Source organism: Pongo pygmaeus, chromosome X (genome assembly GCF_028885625.2).
Source record: "Pongo pygmaeus isolate AG05252 chromosome X, NHGRI_mPonPyg2-v2.0_pri, whole genome shotgun sequence".
In the NCBI taxonomy this organism is placed as follows: domain Eukaryota; kingdom Metazoa; phylum Chordata; class Mammalia; order Primates; family Hominidae; genus Pongo; species Pongo pygmaeus.
Genome location: NC_072396.2, coordinates 18348436 through 18370409, shown reverse-complemented (window position 1 = coordinate 18370409; position 21974 = coordinate 18348436). Strand labels below are relative to the sequence as shown.

Here is a 21974-nt window from a genome sequence, read left to right as displayed (position 1 = left end):
CTTCATCCTGTTTTGATTAATAGAAAAAAATCTTTACATCTTTGGAGAATCATTAAACCAATTTGGTTGCTTCCTTGGCTGTCTCAAGAATTCTAAGGATTTATTGTTTTCAATTTTAAAATGATCAATAGTACAACTGACACCTACTACTTATTTACTGGTCAGCAATCATACAGTCACCGTCCCTGTAACTCCAGTTCTTTGCCCAGTATCTGGCAAACACTAGGCGCTTAATAAAGGTTAGATTGATACATGAATCACCTCTTGGATGGAAATTACATTATGTAGGTGGACTAATTTGATCTTTCTTAATCTCCCACCTTGTGAGAAGCATCTTCCACCGGTATCACAATTGGCATTTTCGGGTGATCGCTGGGCCCTTCCCACCTCCCCCGCTTCTATCAGCCAGCCACTTCCTCCCTTCTGGGCTCTGTTCCTCGCTCTTCTCCATCCTGGGGTCTGGAATGGTCCCCAGCCCGCCGGGAGGCAGTAGGGTCCCAGCTCCTCCGGCCCTCCCCCGGCGCTCCCCCCAAGGTCCCCCTCCCCGCCCCGGACACCCCTTCCTCCTGGCACCCCGCGCCGCCCACGGCCACGCCCTCCCCGTGGGCGAGATCACCTGTCCCTCCTCCGCCGCCGCCTCCTCGGGTACCCTTTCGCCCCCCTCCTGCTCCCCCTCCTCCGCCGCCTCCCCCAAGCCCTCCCCTTCCCCGCCTCCTCCCACCCCTTGGTGTATATAGTAAAGGCCGGGCGCCGCACGCAGACACACACTCGCCCGGACACAGGCGCACACACGCTCACGCACAACCAGCAGCGGCGGCGGCGACAGCGGCTCGGTGACAGCGGCGACGGCGGCTCCCACCGCGGCGCACCCCCTTCAGGCGGCCGGCGGCGAGGCCAGACCGGAGAGTTCCCGCACCCGCGACCACCCCGCGGCTTCCTGGAGGCGGCGGCCGCGATTGCGAGGTAGCGGCCGCGGCGCCCCCGTGCGGGCCGGGGTCACCCCTGCCCTCCCCGCGCGGAGCTGCCACCGGGACGCAGGGGGCGCGCCGGGCTGGGCGCGCCTGGCGGGGCCCGGCGCCCGGGGAGGGGCCTGCTCCCGGGGGCAGGACGGCGCCCGGAGGCCGGGGCCGGCTGGGAGGGCCGGGCGGGGGCGGGGACGCGGGCCGAGGCCGCCGCCCGTGTGGCGCGCCGGGGCCCCGCTCCCGTTCCCGGCGCCGCGCACTGGCCGGCGGGGCCGGGGACTGCCGGGGAGGCGGCGCCGGCCGGCGGGGCGGGGGCCCCGAAGTGGGTTTCGGGCCGCCGCCCGCACTGGCACAGGGCGCAGAGGGCGGTGCACGCCGGACTCCGCGCCCGGGCACCGCACCGGGCAGTCTCCGGATCTGCTGTTCTGCCCCGGCCCGGAAAACCCGGCGCCTTCCAGGCCCTTCGAAAGATGGATTCTGTTGACGTATCTGGCGGCCCTGGCGAGCCTGGTGGAAAGTTGGGTTTTGCCAGATTGCGCCGGGCTCCTCTTTGTGACGCGCGGCCAGCCCCGCATCCCCCCCGGAGCCGGGTGAGTGTGCGTCGGCGCCCCGGGAGCCCCGGTGCCCCCCAATGCCCAGCCCTGGGGTGGCCGCACCAGCTCGGGCTTTCTGCCATGTTAGGCACCGAGCAACGTTCTCGCTGCATTTTTGCGTGCGTTTCAGTGGCGCCTTTTGCTGCGGAGGGAGTTATTGCTTCTCTCCGCGGTGGCTTTTTCGGGGTTGGGGTTGTGCTCTGTGTGTTTGCTTGTTTGCCATTTAAAGCCCGACTATTGTTCAGGATAAGCTCCGCCTGGGTGGGGAAATGGCATCCCACCACAGTTGCTGGCGAGGGGTAGAAATGTTGCCAAACAGCTGCTGCTTTGTGTTTCCCTATCAGAAGTCCCTGGAGTAGGTTTGGGGCACGACGGATGGATGGAGAGAGGGATGGGGCACGGAAGAAGAAGGTGGCTTTGGAGGAGCGGATTGTTACCCACACCATGGCACTCACTCAGTCTCCCTTTCTGCCTGCCAAACTTTTATGAATATTCCTTTTGTGGCAGAGGGAAGCTTAATGAATTTAGCCCAGTTTTCCAAGGAAAAAGCAACCCAGCTTTAACAATGGTTTGAGAACTTAATCAATGAAAAAGGCAGGAGAGGGGGACAAGGAGGCGCCGACACCATATCGGGTATGTGGCTGCTGCTTGCAGAGTCAGGTAGGGGAGAGGTGGGGAGGGCACGGCGCAGCGTCTGGGTGACCGTGTTCCCGGAACTGTTGGTAGCTCTCACCTGTGCCCGCTGGTGCCATCCACCGTCGTGCCCCTATGTCTTGGGCTGTTCAGAACCCAGCGATGGGGTTTGAGGGGCGGCTTGCGGCAGTGCGCGGGCCGGCCCCCCTCATCTGGCGTTTTTAAGGATGTGTAAATATTTTGCTGAGGATAAGTGACATCAACAGAATGATATTCCGCAGAGCCCGGGTGTGCAGCGATGATAAATAGATATGGCCAAAGAAAGTTTTGATAACCGCGTGTTCTCATGGCTCTGTCTGTTTCATTTGGGTCTTTGTTTTTGTTGGTTTAGCATTATCTCGCATCCTCTGGTGTGATCCCTTTATTTAACTGATTCTTGGAAGCTTCTATTTAGAACAGAGAGAAAAGCAGCCAGCAGGGAGAAAACAATTCTTAGCCTTGCATGCATCAGGCAAGGTTTTCTGTGCTTTTCTCAGGGAATCTTTCCCACCGTTTTCTAGATGTCTCTCTTGCTCCTTTGGAGTCATCAGAATTGGTTGTTGGTGGGCCGAGAGACTTGTGATAACTTTGAAAATGTGGTGTGGACATGCCTTTGTTACAGTAGAGGGGTGGCAAGGTGGGAGGGGGACAATACGGAAGGGGACAGTATGAAGACTAGTTTTCTTCTCAAACGGGAACATGAGAAGCCAGGGGTGGGCTGGAAGGCAGAGAATTGTAAGATGGTGGCATCCCAGTTTCTCTGCCTCTTACAAGCCCAGAGAAGCCACCTGCCCCCACACCCCCACATACACACAGTCTCCTTGAAATGGGCACTCGCTTCTCGTCCTGACAGATGCCCACTAGAGGCATCCCCAGGGCGGCCCAGGCATTGTGAACCAAGTCAGACTGGAACTTGGGGGTAGTGACTACTTTGGCACCAGCCCAGGGGACCATTCAGGCACCCGAGGGGGTTGTGAAAAAAAAGCCAAGACCTCCAGTGGTGATGTTTTGCCCGGGAAAACCTGTTCATCTGAGGAACAAATGAAAAGACAGTTTTCCAAGTGATGCCGATCGCTGGGGTGAGAACTCGGTTTGGTGGGCAGTTGGGGAAGAACTGTAAGACACATTTCAAATTCTTGTATCCAGAATACAGAGTCCCTGAGACAGGACCATCTGAACTACAAGAAAGAAAAATCAAAGACTGGAAGGTGTGTGAGGAGCTGTTGCTGGGAATGCTCTAGCTGTAATGACCCAGAAGCTGAGGATAGGACTGGCCTCCCAAATCCATTAACCCAGAATGGAGATACTCTGGATGTGCAGAAAGCCCTGCACAGCGTGCTCCAAATTTATGATAAGAAAATAGGAAACGTCTGTTCTCTGGCTTCTTCCCTAAGCTTAGAATTTTGGAGAGGATGGTAGTGGAGGGAAATTGGGAAGGGAACTAACATGTATTGTTGGCCTCTGTCTGCCAGGCCCTTCACATGCGGTAAAAACCTTCTCAGCCACCCTGTGATGGAAGAATTATTTTACAAATAAGGAATCTGAGGCTCAGATAAATTTCCAGTTGTGTATCTGATTTCAGACTTTCATGGTTATGATTTAAAGGGGCAACATGTCCCTATTCCCCTGCTCCAGGTCTCTTATTTATTTCTTTTAACCTGTCTGAACCTCAGTTTCCTTACCTACAAGATGGGAATAATCTTTCCCATCTCACATGGACGTTGTAAAGATTAAAGTGGGACACGTCAGCATGGAACCACGAAGGACTAAAACTGGAGTATGACACCAGGAACTCCAGGCCCCTAACCAAACATACAAATCTCTGGATCTCTTCCTGCTGGATCTTTTAGCCCCTCCACCTTGGCAAAATCTGATACCCAGTTGGTGGGGACTGGGGGGAAGGTAGAAGCCCACCAGTGGGCAACCCAGTCACCCACAGTGCATACTTATGTGCCAAGTAGATAGATCCGAAATACCCTATGTCAGATGGACAGACTGTACCCTTTCATCTTGGAGTCCCCACCACCCAACTGTTGCTTAATAAATGAGAGTTGAGTGCCTAAATGATGGCACTGATGGAGTGAATGGCAGTGGGGAGGGAGCTGTAAATCATTATTAAGGGAGACCCAGCAAGGAGAGATCCAGAGATTTGTATGTTTGGTTGGGGGCCTGAAGTTCCTGGTGTCATATTCCAGTTTTAGCCCTTGGTAGCTCCATGCTGACAAGCCCCAGTTTAATCTTTACAAAATCCCTGGAAGATGGGCAAGATTATTCCCATCTTGTAGGTGAGGAAACTAAGGCTCAGAAAGGTTAAGCAACTAACTCAGAGTCCACGATGGGACCAAAGGGTGGGTGAGGTATTTTTAACTAGAAACTGTCTCAAATGAACAAACAGTCTATAGGAAAATGAGGAGGGGACTTGCTATGCAAATATATCGTTAAAGCAAGCCCTGTAGCCCCCTTCCAACCAGGTGGTAGTCTTCAACCTCCTAGAAATTCTGGAGCCACCGAGGGAGCTGGGCTTTGAATCTATGTATGAGGAGCTCCTGAATGCTGCCTCCCTGATCAGAATATGAGGGAGACCTCAGAGAATGAGGGGGAAAGATGGCTAATTGCACTCTTCCCACACACAAAAGCCTGCGTGGGATTCTGAATTAAGCTTGATTTGGGGATCAGGGTGACATCCTTGCTGTAGAGTTGGCAGCTCTTGTCTTTGGAGAATGCCTCTGATTACCACTTCTCCCTCCCACCTGATCGTCTGCCCGGGTGCCCATCATCTCATTCTTTCCAGACTCAAGGCCTTTCCTTCACGGCTCACAATGTTTGATGAGCCTCCTGAGTCTGCCACTTCACTGTCCTCTGATGGCAGCTGGTGAGAAGCTGATTTTGGCGGCCAGGTTAATACTTCTGGAGTTCACACATGACCCTCCTCTCTCCTGCCAATAACACACACACGAACACACATGCACACACAGACACAGGCACACATAATTTGATCACGTTTCTGTATCTGCTTCACCAAATTAGATTCAAACCCAGAATTGTTATTGGAAGAAGTAGGTGATTTTGGTGTTCTCTCCCAGCCCCTGCCCTGAACAGACCAGAACAGCTAAGATGGAGGCAGCTTAGCCAGCAGATGTCTTGAGCCATGATCATACTTGCTGGCCTTCCCACTGCTGTGGGGCAGCACCCCAAAACATGGGCATGGTCTGCCTTCATCCATCTGGGCTGCTATAACAAAATCCCATAGGCTGGGTGACTTATAAATGATAGAAACGTATTTCTCACCGTTCTGGAGGATGGGAAGTCAAAGATCAAGATGCTGGCAGATTCAGTGTCTGATGAGGGCTTTTTTCATGGTTCAGAGATGGCATCTTCTTGCTGTGCCCTCACATGGTAGAAGGGGCAAGTGACCTCTCTAGGGCTTCTTTTACAAGGGCACTCATCCCATTCATGAAGGCTCCACTCACGATCTAATCACCAACCAAATGCCCCACCTCTTAATACCATCACGTTGGGGATTAGGATTTCAACACAGGAATTTGGAGGGGACAGACACATTCAGACTATGCATGGTCCCAGGGCCTTTCATAAAAGCCCATTTTAATCTCTACTTAGACATAGGGCTGGGCTCTTTGAACATCCCAATCCTTGTAATTCCAATTTCTGCTGTAATTAGCTCCAACAACTCAGTAATTCTAAAGAACTTTGGAGCACACTCTGCTCACACCTGTCACTCCTCTTCCCACAACTTTTTGGTCTTTCAGCACAGCACTGTCTAATAAAACTTTCTATGATGATGGAAATGTTGCATGTCTGCACTGTCCCACACACTAGCCACTAGCCACATGCAGCCACAGAGTGCTTGAAAAGTGGTTGGTCCAAATTAGGATGTGCATTAAATACAACAGATGCATGGGATTTCTATGACTTAATACAAAAAAAATCCAAAATAGCTCATTAATAAGCTTTGCATTGATTACATGGTATAATGATAATATTTTGAATATATTAGTTAAATATGATAGAGTATTAAAATTACTGGCTTCTTTTATTTTTTTAAGTGTGACTACAAAAAAATTTTAAATTACGTAAACATTTCTATTAGAGCTGCTCTGGAGCAAACTAACCAACCTCGTGACTTCAGCCCCCAGATGTTCTGGGGACATAAATGCTGTCCATCTCGATGGCAGGTGGGAGGCAGGAGGCTGAGTCAGTAGCCACAGCAGCCTGGCATCAAGCGATTTTGATTTTCAGTAGCTCAGGTGCCATGATGGAGGTTCCCCGTGGAAACTAGCCATGAGCATGTTGGCTCAGTCTCATGCTGTATGAGGAATGTGGGACCCAGAAACCCAATAGAATGGGCACAGGCAGGACTGGCTTGAATGAAATGGCTCTTTCCTTTCCTCGACCCCATCCACCCCAGGCCGGTGTCCTTGTCCATCGGAGAGTTCCTTGACACCTGCTCTAGTAGCAGCTTAAAGTACTATCCATCCCAGGGATTTGTGCTTGGAGAGTAATGTCGCCAGTAGACACCCTCATGCTGACAGTGGGTTATTTGGGGCTGGGGCCAGCCTTAAAGGAGAGAAAATAAAAAAGAGAATGCACACTGTCATTTCCTGACAGCTTGATGAGAACAAGAGCAAGGACATAAATAAAATTTCTGCGAGGGAGACAGAATAAATGCAAGGAAGGTCAACTTCACACAACCATAGCACAGCAGATGAAGAAACCTGGCCAAAGGAGAGTTCAGGGAGGTAGAAGAAGGATTTTGGCTGGCACTATGGTATCATCACATCACATCATTCCTGGGTCCTTCCCTGGGCACTGGTCATGGCATGAATAGACGGAAAGGGATGGGATAATGAACTTGGGACTGCAGTGATTTACAGGTCAGGCGCCTGTGGCTCTGGCTCCTGAGGGGGCTGCCCTCACAGGGGACCCTTGGCTGACCTCCTTGGGCTCCTCAGAAGGAGTTGGTTTTGTTTCACATGGCAGAAGCAGACTGTTTACTGGAGCACAGGAAGAATCCGACATTCTGGCGAAAAATAATTCATTAACAGCCAGGGTATTACCAGTTCCCTGGAAAAGCTCCTCCAGCTGCACTGTAGCAACTGTTCTTTTTCAGCAGCAGAATCGGGCCGTGCTGGCAGCCAAGACTGGGTGTGTTTGGGCGTTTTTATTGTTGTTGTTATTTTTGCCTTTGTGTGTATGGCCACTTTTCCCTTATAATTCAGAGAAAGAAACGGAGGCCTGGAAGGGTTGAAATGGTGTAGCTGTCAGCCATTCTTTCCTTCGTGCTTTAAGCCTGGAAGCTCCAGGCTGACTGTAGGAACATAGGTTTTTCCTGATCAAAGCCCATCCCCAAAGTGGGGGCACTGCAAAACCACATAGAATGTTCTAGGATGAAAGGAATTTTAGGGAACTGAAACACCTGTTCTAAGGATTCTCTGAAAGCAATTGGCTGAACAATCCCTCCCCACCCCCATACGCACAACCAGGCAGAAAGTCCTATCTTGGCCGTGTGGAATTCTTTTGCTTACTATTAATTGGCACAATGGGGCCAAAGTATGTGATTCATCATCCTAGTTTTGAGGGCATTTGGAAAGCCAGGCAAGCATAACCAAGAGAATGGGCTGCATGTTTTGCTCACTAAAGAATGATTGAATCTACAGTAAATACAAGGAAAGATTCAGGAAGCTTTTTGTGCTCTGGAAAAATATGGTTTTTTTTTAAAAAAAAGGTTTTTGTCTGCCTGTTTTTTAATGCCTCATGCTCAGAAGTGTGTGCCCAGCTAGCAAAAAATGGGAAAGAATAACATTTCCTTGTTTTAGTTTTTTAAAAACTCTAATTGCAGGTTAGGTAAGATACAGTGTATTGATTTTGGTTTTGTATGGAACATAACTAGATAATCATTTTATTTTATGAGATATTAATTTCCACCCATTTAGACGATGAAATATGCATTTAAAATATCCCATACCTACCCCCACCATCATCACAATATTTCTTTAATGTTCCTAGATTCAGATGGAGAATGTATTTCATTTATATGGAAAAGGAGTAAATATGTTAGTCAACATATATGTAAACCTTCCTTAGATTTTGAAACAAATGGGATCCTTTCCCTTTTTAAAGAAAAAAAAAATGAATGTTAAAGGCCAAGCATATTTGGCTTTATCTGGAGCATGGTTTCTTCACCTTGGCCCTGTTGACATTTTAGACCAGAGAATTGTTTGTTGCAGGGGACTGTCCCATGCACCTTAAGATGTTTAGCAGCATCCCTGGCCTCCACCCACTAGACACCATTAGCACCACATCCTCCTACCCTAGATCTTGCCAAATGTCCCCTCTGGGACAAAATTAGCCCTGTCGAAGACCACTTGTCTACACCAAAATTTAATAAGTACTTTGCGTTTTTTTGGAAAATTCCATTTGACAAAATAAAAGACACAATTTTCCCCCTCTGACTTTTATAAATACAATTCATGGGCATGATTAATTAACAGTTGGAAGTGGGTCATGTGCGTGATTTAATTCTAAGGTTGGTGGAAGGGTCTATAAGATTGTATAAGCACGGAGACTTTTTCAAGGCAGGCAATTTTATAAGTCATAGGTGATTGGAGGGCACATTGTAAGAACTGGTGGCTTCTCTGGTTTTTCATAAAGAGAACAGGTTTATTCCTCCCTAATTTCTTTTTCATATGCACCTGATTCCAGGCATGACTTCAAAGACAGCAGGCATCTTCCTCCACCCCCAGCCCCTCCCCACTGTCATTTCTCCGGTAGCATCTTAAGTCCAAGCCAATTAATTTAGCCATTTAGTGTACTTGTGAGAGCTCTGCTCATAATATTGTAATGGACTCATTTCAGATTGTAGCAGCCCTTTACCCACCACTAAATTCCATGTTTTCCAGTACTATTGGGAGAGAAAGTCAACAGTACTTTCTCGGTAGATGGATCATTTTTCATAATGATTGGAAGTTGAAATTCAGGTGGCCCCCATCACCCCTGGCAATTTTGTTTCCTTTTACACACATTTGTTTCCTTGAAGCAACTCTCCTTCAGGCAGCTAGCACCTGGTAATGCCTACAGGCAGCAACAGCAGATGAAATGTTGCCACCAGGACAAGCCCTCAGCCATATTCTTTCTGGTAGTCCCTTGAAAGGCTAGAAAGGAGGGTCATGCCTTATACAAGGAAGGCGTCATGGGGGCAAACCATGCCCTGCCCATACATAGAAATGCAATGGGTGTTTGGGGGGCAGGGAGAGGGCAGAGAAGTGGATCACTCATTATACAGGGAAAGTGTTCCCCAGTCAGCCCTCCCCTGCCAGCCTCTGGGAGTGATATGGGAGCAGGGGATGCTGGTAAAGGATAAGGGCAGTTGTTCAGTGCAGAAGTCAACATAGGCCACTTCATTTTGCAGCCATCCAAGGTAGGCTGACCTTTTCCAAAGAGTGTCATGTGTGGGATTCCCTTGCATACTAGCCAGTGAGGAAAAATGGAAAGGTGAGCATTGGGGGATTTGGCAAGCCAGCACCACTTCTTCATTGGTGAGTTCCAGCATCTCTTGAAGAGCAGTTGAAGTCTTCCTTGTTGCCATGAAGAGAGAGGCAACTAGCTGGCAGGGATCCACAGTGTGCTGGGCTCAGGCGGATAAATAATTGATTTGTAGCACGTGACACTTGGTCATTCTAAGTTGCCAGTCCGTTGCAGGCCAGGATTCGGGTGATGGTTGCAACACTGGGAGAGGAAACAGGATCATAAATCTGGGCGTTGGAGGCCAGTTTCGTGGTGCAGAGGCCACTGGGGCCACCGCTGTGTGCTGCAGAAGCAAACAGACAGGTTCGAGTGGTATGTTGTTCCTCAAAATAATGGCAATGGAAATGGCTGTGAAAAACATTTAGGAACTTGTCACAAAAATGCAAACAGTCTTCCTTCTATAGGGAAAAGCTAAATAAACCCTATTGCAGCTGTATTAAGTAGAAACAGATTTGAAAATCGGGTGTTTTTTGTTTTGTTTTGTTTTGTTTTGTTTCTGAGACATTTATAGCAGGTTGGGCAGAGGCTGCCACTATCTTTCGAGACTCCGGAAGAGTGTTTTCCAGATGGTCCTTGCTGTTTTTCTCTTTATTAAGCTTAGCTGAACACTGCTGTGCTTGGAAAGGGTCATAGAAACCAGTGTTACTTTTTTTCAGATTACAATGGCCATTGATTGGCTAGCAATCAATGGATGAGAATGGATTGAGCCTGTGCTGATGAATCTCCTGTTGCATTTTATAAACAAGAAAAATGTCAAGGAAAGCACAAAATAGGGATACTCTTTCGACTATGCACATCAAAGCTTTGAAAACCATACGGAGTTACATTTCCTATTAATTTCCATTTAAATTTTGTTCTAAAATAATGCTCCCCTCTTTGTGAAAGCTCTACAATGTTACCGTTTCCTTTCCAACATCTAAACAATGTCCAGATCCATTTCAGATTGAGCAATTAGCTCTGGATGCAATTTCCTTTTATGAAAAAAGAATCACTAACCCTCTAGACCAAATATGAAATTATTGAATGTGAAAATATCAATATGGGGCCATTTGTTCTAAGATCCTTTTTGGCCTATCACTGGCATTTTAAGAAGGTTAGAAAAGGCCAATTCTGCCCTGCCCTTCCGTGTTGGACACAGCCACACCAGAAACCCCAAGCTTTGTTTGTGCTCATAGAGGCTGAGCAGCTGGATTTGAGGTCATCAGGGCTGAAGCTTACAGCCAAAACTGCAAGGGGATACATCTTAGAATGTCACATAAGCCAGTGGTCCCCACAGACCAGGTTTGCAGACCACTGCCTGTATCGGACAGGATTTCTGCCCCTTCACAGTGAAGTGGAAGAAAAGTGAAAATGCAGTGAATTTATTTTGTTTAAAGCTAAACCTTTCCACTTTACAAAACTGCCCTGTATTCCAAAATGATCTTTCCCACTGTCCTTGGTGTGAAACTTTCTTTTACAACTTATCAAGAGATAGTGGATGACATTTGTATTTTGACATCTTGATTTGACAAAGTCAGAAGTTTTCTAACTCATATTGGATCCTTCATTTTAAAAATGTTACTCATCCATAACATTCAAAAGTCTGAGGTTCACCCAGGAAGCCCAAGTAGACCTGGAAGGAGAGGCTTTGTTATGATTCCTAAGCCAGAAACAGCAACCTGAGGAAGGATCTTGGGGCTGTTTCCCTGAGTCCCTTCTTTACTCAGCTCTTCTGACCCCTCACTCATAGAGAGCTGGCTTTGTCCTAAGCCCACGTGAAGAATGGAATTGCTTCTTTGGAGGAGTTTGAGGGGGCAAAACTGGCCTCTTGAACATGAACGCACAAGCGTGTAGCCTCAATGCTGAGAGCCTGGGCCCTTTATCCCTGACTCCCAATGTCAACTCCATTGCCGGTTCTCGTGGGCTTGACCCACTTCACCCTCTCCTCAGCCATGCCCACTGCTGTCATGAGCACAGGCCTCAAAAGGCCCCCCAGTGTGGCCCTGTTCTCCTCACTGCTCTGCATGATTTGTTGCATTGCTCCCCCCAGCTGCTGTTCCACAGGCCTGCATCAGCTTCCTCCTGCTAAAGCACCTCTCTAGTCTTGTCACCCTAGCTCAAGAACATTCAGTGACCCCCATTACCTAATAAGGTTGAATAAAACTCCACATATCAAGCCCTCTCTACTTTCCCAGCCCATTTCTTCTCTCCTAGAGCTTCGACTGGCATTCAGTAAAGCATCATGGGAGGGTGTCTGTAGGTTGTACAACTTCTCTGTGCTGGGTTTTGTTTGTTTTCTTATATGGGGGGAGATTTCCAAAAAGGTTATGGGGTATCTTGAGCATCTTTCTGGATGAAGAAAATGGAAGGCTCGAGTTTAATGTGAGAGAGAAAGAGAGAGAAGAAAAGAAAAAAAGAAAAGGAAAGAAAGCCTTTCACAAAATGAGGCTTTCTGGTTTCAAGAATTGCAGCCTTACTACAAGTCTCTTACCACTCTGGGTTAGGATACCACCTTTCTGGCCTGCCAGCAACTGGGTACTGCTTCAGAATTACACTACTACTTATCCTGTTGAGAACTGAGCCACTTACCCAAGCTTTGGAATGTACAACTCAAACATAGTGGAACGGGTCCATCCTAGCCAATGCAGAATGTCCATTCTATTAGGAAACATCCTCCAATGACTGCTCATGAAATCATAAAAGCAATTATATTACCTATCATTTATCAAGCTCCTGCTATAGGCTGGACAGTGGTACCAGGTGATTTACATATATTATTTTATTTCCAGCTCCATAACAACCATATGAGGTAGGTATACGTATTATGAACTCTATTTCACAGAGAAGGAATCAGAGGCTTGGATACGTTTAGTAACTTAAACGAGATCACACCACTTACAGGAGGTGGAACTGGGATTCTGTACAGCGTGGTTCAGTAGAACTTTCTGCAATGATGGAAATGTTGTGCACAGTCCAATATGGTAGCCACTAGCTACAAGTAAGTGTAGGAGCACTAGAAATGTGGTTGGTGTGGCTGAGGAAGTGGATTTTACTGAATGTACACTTTGGTAGCAGCTCTAGAATATGCTTGTTTCACCGCACCATTCCGTCTGTCTGCTCTCTGCAGACTTTACATCTCTCTTCCTCCCTCTAGACAAAACACAGCTCTGCTTTTTCTCAGAGGCCTGTAGCCAGCAGTTCTCAAGGGCAAGTGTGCATTAGAATTGCCTCTGTACCTCAGGGAGCAGTGGTCGCTGGCTCAAGTCAGCAGGGAGAAGCTTCCTTCCCACTGCTGTCCTGAAGAGCTTACCCTCTCCTCGTCATCCCGGCTTTATTTGGGCAACTGTTAGATTTGGTCACTTCCTTAGCAGTTGTTCTTGAATGCATTCATTTTAATTTGGGGTCTTTTGGGAGGAAGAGGGTGGAGAGCCAGTTGCAGGTGAAGGAAGAAACGTGGGCTCTAGGAACTGCCTGACCACCCTAGCAATCTAGGGCAAGCCCAGGCAGAGAGGCCCATTTGCTGTCCAATTTGCTGTTCTCTGTAATTAAACAGGGCAGAAAGTTGACTAGGAAAGGGTGAGACAGACAGATAATGAAGCTGGGTTTTCCCCCACTCCTCCGTGCCCCCACACTTATTTCTTCACCCTAATTAAAGTCTTTGTCCATTTTGGAGGGCAAAAGCCAGCCTCCCTGGGGCAGGGGTAGAGGCGAGGGGGTATGAGTGGCCAGGAGGCCAGGGAAGGTCTGGAAAGGTCCCTGGAAGAAGATTGTGATGTCAGCCACCTTAACACTTGATCTCCATTTCAGCAGTGCTAAGAATGTTCTTGTTTTTTTTTTTTTTTTTTAAATACAGGTGGAAAGAAGTAGTTGAGGTTACTCACCAAAGCAGCTGTTGAGCTGTTTTTCTTATGAATATTTGTAAAATGAAAGAGCGATATGGAATCTTTTTTTCTGAGTATGCACAAATCTTCTGTTTTCCCCTACAGAGACTAAGCTTTTTTCTTTTCTGTCTCTCCCTCCCCTACCCTTTTTTTTTTTCGTTTTTTGTTTTATTTGAGAGCAGAAATCATGTGTCTTTTTTTGTGGCTTGGTCTCAAACCAACATTCATTCTCTTGAGCCAGGCAGCACTTCCTAAAGCTCATTTTAATCACAGTCTATGACAGTCCAGCCCTCCTTGGCTCCTGGCAGCACTTAGATGCTGATAATAGATTGAACAAAAAAAGTGCTAACACACAAGTTTCCCTCAGTTTGTCTGTTTCCAAAAGTAAGTCTCCAAAGGCATGAAGTTAAGTCCTCTTTTGCATTATTATAGAGGCTCTGTCCCCATTAATTGGTGTTGAAATGTAAATTTCTTGGGCTTTTAATACTTCCATTTTCCTACCACTTAGCTCTCTGCCATCTACCCATGAGCAGCTCAGTAAATACCAGCACGTAGTGGGTCCCAGAGCTCTGGCCCTCTCTGGTCTTTGTCACCATCATCACCAGGGGCTGAGGCCTGCTTTCCTCTAGTCAGCCAAACCCGCTGTTAACTCCACTGTGGATATTTGGACAGGAAGCTCTTCATTCTCCTATCCATATGGATACTTATTTGCTGCCTTCAAATTCGTTGCTTTCTGCAGAGGGCTATGCCAAGTGCTCCACCCTTCCCCTTCATTCCTTTTGACTACTTCTGTGGCTGGGGGCAAAGGACTCCATGTTCTCCAAACCTAAGATGGAATTGAAGCACTGGGCCAGGGCTTTAATATATTTGCTTTCACTTCAACTACACAGTCACTTTCAGAAACAGCTATTTTCATTTGCAGGATGAAGAAACTGAGGCAGCAAAAGGGCCAGTTCTGAGTGATGAGCAGAAAAGGTGGGCAGGGCCCACATCATAATGGGTTTTGTGTGCCTTGATAAAGACCTTGGACTTCATCCTGAGCAGTTTTCAGGAGGCTTTTGACGTGACCTAGTTTATGTGTTTGGTCTTTTTCCCAGTGGAGATGTCCTGGAGGGTGGGGGATGGGGAAGGTGGAGGGAATGAAGACCAAAAAGGCCCTGTTTCAGGAACCCAGAAAGAGAGGCAAGGAAGAACCAAAGTAGAGGAGTGCAGCGGATGGGGAGGCTAGTGGCTGGATTCAGAAAGAATCTAGGAGGCTGCCTCTCTGAGGCTGGGTGATGGCTTTGTATTAGTCTGTTCTCATGCTGCTAATAAAGACATACTTGAGACTGGGTAATTTATAAAGGAAAGAGATTTAATGGACTCACAGTTCCACATGGCTGGGGAGGCCTCACAATCATGGTGGAAGACTAAGGAAGAGCAAAGGGACATCTTACAAGGTCGCAGGCAAGAGAGAGCTTGTGCAGGGGAACTCGCATCTGTAAAACCATCAAATCTCGTGAGACTTATTCACTACCATGAGAACAGTATGGGGGAAACCACTCCCATGATTCAATTATGTCCACCTGGCCCTGCCCTTGACACATGCAGATTATTACAATTCAAGGTGAGATTTGGATAGGGACATAGCCAAATCATATTAGGCTGATAGACAGACTAAATGATGACAGCACCCTGGTTTCTGTCTTTTGGGCCCCCTGGTGGGTCAGGAAACTCAGAAGAAGGGAGAGAGTGGGTATCTTGGCCTCCCCTCTCCCTGCAGCGAGGCCTAGGTGAGTAGTCAGAAAATCTTGGTATGGCCCAGGCAATCCTATTCTGAGCCCTCAGTTCTGAAGGAAATGCAATGAAAACAAATTAATGGGTCAGAAGAGCCTTTTGAAGCCATTCTGGGGACAAAAACAAAACCTGACAGACATAGTCAACAGCCAGGAGCACCTTCAGTCCGCAGCTTTAAATGCACTTCACAAATACATATGCTTTAAATAGGTCAGACTCTGTAAGCAGGAGGGGACTTTGGGTGAGCCTGCTGGTTCAGGCTTTGACTGGGCCCAGCTAGGGCAGAGGGGTTTAGCTGGTGGCCTGCTGCTAGCATGACCAACCATCCTGTCCTCATTTGCCTGGGACTGAGAGGGTGCTTAAGACACAGGACTTTCAGTTTTAAAACTCGGACAGTCCTGGGCAAACCGGGGTGAGTAAGTCACCCCACCTGCCAGGGGAAATGTTGCAACATGGATGGCTGAGCTGATTGGAACCAAAGCAGTGGAGATTTACTTCCACCTGAACTGGCGTCAGTATGGGGATGCCACCACAGAGAAGAAAAGGAGCTTGGGAATAGAAAAGGCAAGAACATATCCCAAACCCTTTCCAGTAGCTTCTCTGGTTCCAACTGAAGCACTTCTCTTAAAATAGGAGCCTGAGATCCTTACCCTGCCTTCCTGGAAACTAGACTGCCCTATGCCCTTCTTGTTATCCCACCCATCTGATGCCTGTCTAGATATTTCAGCTGAATTTCAGATGAGTGAACAAATCCTTCAGTCCTGCTGGAATCTGGGACTTGAAAGTCCTTAACTGGACATGGAAATATGTTAAACTGCGTCTTGAGTGAGAAAAACACTTTCTTTACATAATGCATTCCTACATCCTTAAAATCATGATTAGAAAAGACTTTTTATTTTTCTAGGAACAGCAAGATGCAGACTCTTGTGTAGCAGTAGACCATTCAGATTTTAATTTTGCAAAGCAACTGTAATCCTCCATTATTCATCACTCTACTGAAACCAAATTTAAAAATTTTTAAGTTTTCAAAAGCTTCCTTTCTCCACCCCCATCCCAAAGATTTCTCTTGCAAAGCAAACCTCAGTAAATAAACAGGCAACATGTTGTAAATGGTACAAAGTGGAGAGCTTGGAGTAGGAAGCTAATGAAAGGGATTTTTCCTGTTGGGTCCTGGTGCAAGCCTTCAGGTACATTCAGAAACACAAAGAAAAATGCAGAGTGAGGTGACACACTCATCTTAGGACACCAGTGACAGGGAAAAGCACTCAGAGTTTATTCTCGTGGTGGCACCTGAACCCTCAACAACTAGAATATGGAGGGTGGTCTAGGAGGAATTCAGTTCAGGGAAATAAAAGCGAAAGGGAAAACTAGAGGAAGGTGTGAAAAAGGCAAGAATAAGATTCCTCGGCCATGGCCATGTGGTTCAGATAGTTGAGAACCACCCCAAATGGGACTTGGGTCTTTGGAAAGTGCCCTCAGTGATACCCTGCCCTCTAAAATGAGTCTGAGAGAGAAAATGAGTCTTCTTGTTCATTTGTGGCACTCTGTACCACTGTATGAGGAGTAGACATTAGACCTTAAATAATAGTATCAGCATTTTTAAAAGGTTGTCTATTTCACACACACTTCAAATAGGTCAATTTTTAAGCAGTAGGGTGACATGGTTTATTCTTTCCTTGGTAATGTTTGGTTTTTAAAGCCAGCTATATGGATGGGAGAAGTGTTAAAAATTATCTAACACAAATTTTCATATGTGGATTTTTGTCTAAAATTCTTACATACATACGCAAAATTGCATATATTATTAAGTGTACATCTTGAAGAATTTTCACAAACAGCACACCGATGTCACCAGTGCCCTGAAGGAGACACGGACTGCACCAGCCCCTGGAACCTTCTTCATGCCCTCTTCAATATCCTCACCAACAATAGCCACTATCTTTTAACAGCATAGATTTGTTGTATCACATACAGGGATTTTTAAATCATAGCTTTGTGTATGAGTACCAAAACAAACCAGTCCTGCAATTTGTTTTGGTGGAGAGGGTGGGAGCAGAAATTTTGTAATGGTTTTCTTTCTCTGGCTGCTGTGAGTTAGGCTTGTTAAACAGGAAGTTTCCAAGCTGGATTCTTGCTGGTATAGGGTTTGGGGCAGGCTGGCCTCTTCTGCCCAAGACAATGCCCAGGCTGCAAGCCAGTAACCTGTTCTTGGCACCACCTGGGCCAAAGGCAGCCACCAAGCTTGCTTTATCTGCCTTATTAAAGCCTCTGTCAGAGCTTGCAAAGACACATGTCTGGGAGTACCGAGAATAGGACAATAAAATGGCTGGGAGTCCTCTGAATCAACTGGCCTTCTGGAAGGTAAAGCCAGGCACAGTGAATAAAACAGCAATAGCATATCCAACGAGGACATTTTTCTCCAACTTCCAAATGAGAGTATGATTGATGAATTTCTCTTCTTCGTAGGTTTCATTGTATTTTTCTATGTGCATTCTGCCTCCTTTTCTTTTTGGTGCAGGAGGCAAAAAGTAGGAAGGTGAGAATCAAGCTATGGAACATACATCGTAATGTGTCTGGAGCGGCATCAGCAAAGGACTTATTTGTTCTCCTGGGCTGTGGAGTGCCGAGTGATTGAATACTCGCCAAGCTGTCAGTTTTATGAAACAAATTCCCTAACCCTCTTGGCCCAGAGCTTTGCTCTGCCTGAAATGGAAAAGAAATAAGTTTTAATAGAAAACTCATTGCGAAAATCTAAGATAAGATTTCCGAGCAACTTCTCTCCTAAGAATAAAATGAAATATTGAAGAAAGCATTTGATGGGGTACTCTTAGGGAACCTTATTTCTCAGTTCTTAGTTAACAAACTATGTTAATAAAAATATTTAGACTTTCGTGATGCATAATGCATTTTTATTCCTAGTGAGCTGGCCTGTTTGTATACACAGATGTTTCCTGTGGCCCTTCTATCATAGCTTCTATTTTTTCTGAAACAATATTTCTAGCAGGAAATAGAATCTTATGTTAAGAACCTAAGCCCCTCACATACCCTGTTAGTTTGAGTGAGGATATTTTCATTTCTAGATTTAATACTTGAGGGAGTAGGGTCAGAATCTTTTTTTTATTCAAGAACATGGAAAATACTTCTAATAAAAAGATAATGCAATGAATCCACTGTATCAAGACATTAGTTCTTCCTTGGCTTCTAGATTAGACCTGACCAATTCATCCAGGCACATTCATTGCTGAAGGGCTGGATGGCTTTTCTGTCTCCGTTCTCACTGTCAAAGCTGCCATGAGTAATGTCTGCCCTTTCATGCAAACCTTAGGTGTGTTCAACTGGGTTTTACAGATTTTCCAGAGCATTGTTCTCACAGAGCTGCAGTTTCCTTTCCAGCACCAGGAGCACTGTCGCAACACAGCTCACGAGCTCAGTTTCTCTGCCACTCGTTGGAGTGCATGGAAATGCATTACAAATAAAACCCACAGGCAAGTGTGCTAAGGAAGGAAATGAGGTTTTACACATCAGCACTTTAAAGAAAAAAAAAAAAAGATGAACCTGTCTTAATTGAAAAATGGCATAATGCCGTAATGAAAAATCAAGTTTCAGGATTCAGTCCCTAATATCTCAGTGATGAGTGCATATTTCCTCCTGTGGCCACTCCTGCGAGTGAGTTCTGAAATAATCAGGCAGTGTGTTGAAATAAGATATCACTGGGTGTTACTGTACGAGTGAGGCATAGCTGTCTGGCTGACATGCCGGTCACTGCCTACGTGCCAGGAGAGAAAGGGATGAAACACAGGAATCCTCCTCTTCTGGCTTTTTGGAGTTTTATTTTCTTTACCTTGGTAGTAAATCTTGTTTTTCTATGATCATAAAAGTAGACATACTTACTTTAAAACATTTACAAGTATGAGAAGACAGCAAGAAGAGAATAAATATCATTTGCATTCTTACCACCCAGAGATTGCCACTATCACCATTTTGGTTCATGTCCTCACAGTCTTTTTTTTTTTTCCTATACATATATTCTTTATCTTCTCCAGGAGTTTGGAGCTTTACAATTCAAAGTCTTCTTGTGCTTAAATTGATTTTCTCAAAACTTTGCCGATCATTTATGTTTCCCTAATTATTAACATAAAAAATGAAAAGGTACCTGTTTTATTACTTCTCATGGGTGACAAAAAAATTTTTAGCATATTTATTTCTCCTCTTCTACTGACTGTCATATCCCCCAAGCACATGGAACCTAGCAGTTCCTTAATATAAATATTGAATCAATGAATGAATGACGACAGTTTATCCTCATATTACTCCCAGGGGGTGAGCATCAGCTCCTGAGACTAACGCCTTCCACCATCCTTTGCTGCCTTTCCCTCGCAGTGAGACTAAGCCTCCCTCTGTCCACTGGGTCTGTTCTCCCTGGTTTTCCATGGACTGTGGGCAGTAAGGGGATGCAATGGAAAGGGGTCGCTCTTTAGAGTCAAAGGGGCCAAATTCTCAGGTCTACCAACTACTACATAATGGGACGAGTGTCTTCATCTCTCTGGCTTCAGAGATGCCAACTGTACAGTGGGTGGCAGTGATACCTGCCTGTCAGGATGAGTGACAAGTATGCAAGATGCCTAGTACGCAGGAGAGATCCAACGTCTGCAGCTGCTAGTACTTTGCCCACTTTCTTTCTAATGACAGCATAAATAAAGAGCCCTTGGGGCCCTAGAGAACTTCCTTTCTCTTCACATTTCCAGTCGTTTCATCTAATGAGCCATAGGAAGATTTCTGATGAGTTACTTGATGCTTCTGTGCCAAGTAAATCAGAGAAATAACCAAGAATTGAGTGGCCTTTTTAATAATCTGTTTCTTGTGCTTCTTCCACTGCCATTGCACGTGCTTCCACTGCAGCAGGTGTCCTGCTGCATTGTAATTGTGTGTTCACACAGCTGACTCCCCCACGACACAGTGAATGTGTCTTGCATCTTGGTATCCTCAGCCGGGGACCTACAGTGCTCGTAATTGAGGAGTTACTCAATATATATTGATTGAATGGATGAATGAATAAATGAACGAATGAATAGTATCGTATTGTACACGTACTGTCCCTATCTCGACCACACACATGGACTTTCTGCAAACCATATTGTAGAATTAAATCGTAAGCCTTCTGAATCTGTGATGTAAGCCTCTGACAGACAGACATATAAGTACTGGTTCTGCAAAGTGTGAGCTTAAGGGAAAAAATGATATTTCCTTTTAGTTGCCATGATTAATCCATGGATTCACTGGTTTGCATGTGAGGTTCTTTAGTGGAGTAGGAGTGACAATGTATGCATGGTACAGCTTCTTGTCTGCAGCTTTTAGTTTGAGTTAGATGCGTGTTGGCATCTCTTTCACACAGAATCTGAGGAGCTGGCATTTATTTTTGACAGCATCTCAAATCTTGTGAAAGTCAGAGCTTGGGGCTGGCATTGTTTTTTAGTAGTATCTCAGACGGTGGCAGGACAACCTTGATGATAAAAAAGAGAGGCTTAAACAGATGTCTTCTTAGAGTTCTTCCAAAAAACTAAAAGTTCAGCAAAAAAAAAAAAAGAAAAAAAAATAGCTTCTGAACTTCCTAGAGCAAAGACTTCTTTGAGCATCAGCTATTTGCAGACTGGCCACAAATAAACACTCACAAACAAAGTCATAGGGATTTGTTTCCCTCTCTAATTCACCATGGTAGTGATTGCTGGTTAGTCCCCAAAACCTGTTTTGTTTATCTTCCTAGGTACCCAGATAGACTACATTTCCCAGTCTCTCTTGCAGTTGTATGTGTGGCCATCTGCCTGAGTTCTGGTCAATGGGATGTGAGTAGAAAGGATGTGTGCACCTCTGGTCCAACCATAAAAGCTTTCTAGGTTTTCCTCCAAGCTCTTCTCTTATCCACTGGCTGTCTGGGATGGAGTGAAGTCCCAAGGTCACCTTGAAAGCCACAGTTAAAGATGGCAGAGCCTCTTCTGCCTAGGGAAGGCCATTTCATGGAATAGAACTGCCAGATCTGGAGCCCCCACCCTAGACAGTTACATAAACAAGACATAAGCTTTCATTATTGAGCAATTACAAGTTAGGAGCAATTCACTAGGTAGCTTATCCTACCTTAACTAAGTCATACTCCTTGGATTTTTTTTTTAAGCAGCCAATAGTTTTCAAAGGCCTTTTATGTGCCTGGAATTGTTTATGTTACTAATCCTTTCAGTAGCCCTGCAAAGATTCCTTATTTTACACCGATAGATGCAACTCCAAGTAGGAAGGGGATGAGCATTTTGTCCACCACTGTCACCCCAGGATTGGCACAGAGGGTGGCATTGAGTAGGCTCTCAATGAGGCTTGTTGATGATGGATGAAAGGAAGGTTCAACAAGGCAAAGTCACATGCCCAGACCCCATAGCTAGAAAATGCTGAACTCACTGGCCTCAAGGTCCAGCTGCCTCTGAGTATTGGTAATCCAAGATTTTAAAAAGAATGGGTGAAGGGCCAGTGATGGACACTTAGAAAAAAATGTTTTTGTCTCTTTCTGACTGAAAAAAGTAACACAT

General features: G+C 46.0%; 1 protein-coding gene across 2 annotated transcripts in view; it reads left to right on the top strand.

Annotated features, from left to right (window-relative positions):
* The first annotated feature begins 762 nt into the window (after nt 1-762).
* The window catches only part of RAI2 (retinoic acid induced 2), a 62773-nt gene continuing 41561 nt past the window's right edge, over nt 763-21974 (top strand). Inside the window, exon 1 of one of the 2 annotated variants that reach the window (XM_054473067.1) lies at nt 763-963. The gene's annotated coding sequence lies outside the window, so the exon portion shown is untranslated. Of the gene's footprint in view, nt 964-1155; nt 1553-21974 lie in introns of those variants that run through there. The other variant, XM_054473069.1, reaches the window with a different exon arrangement.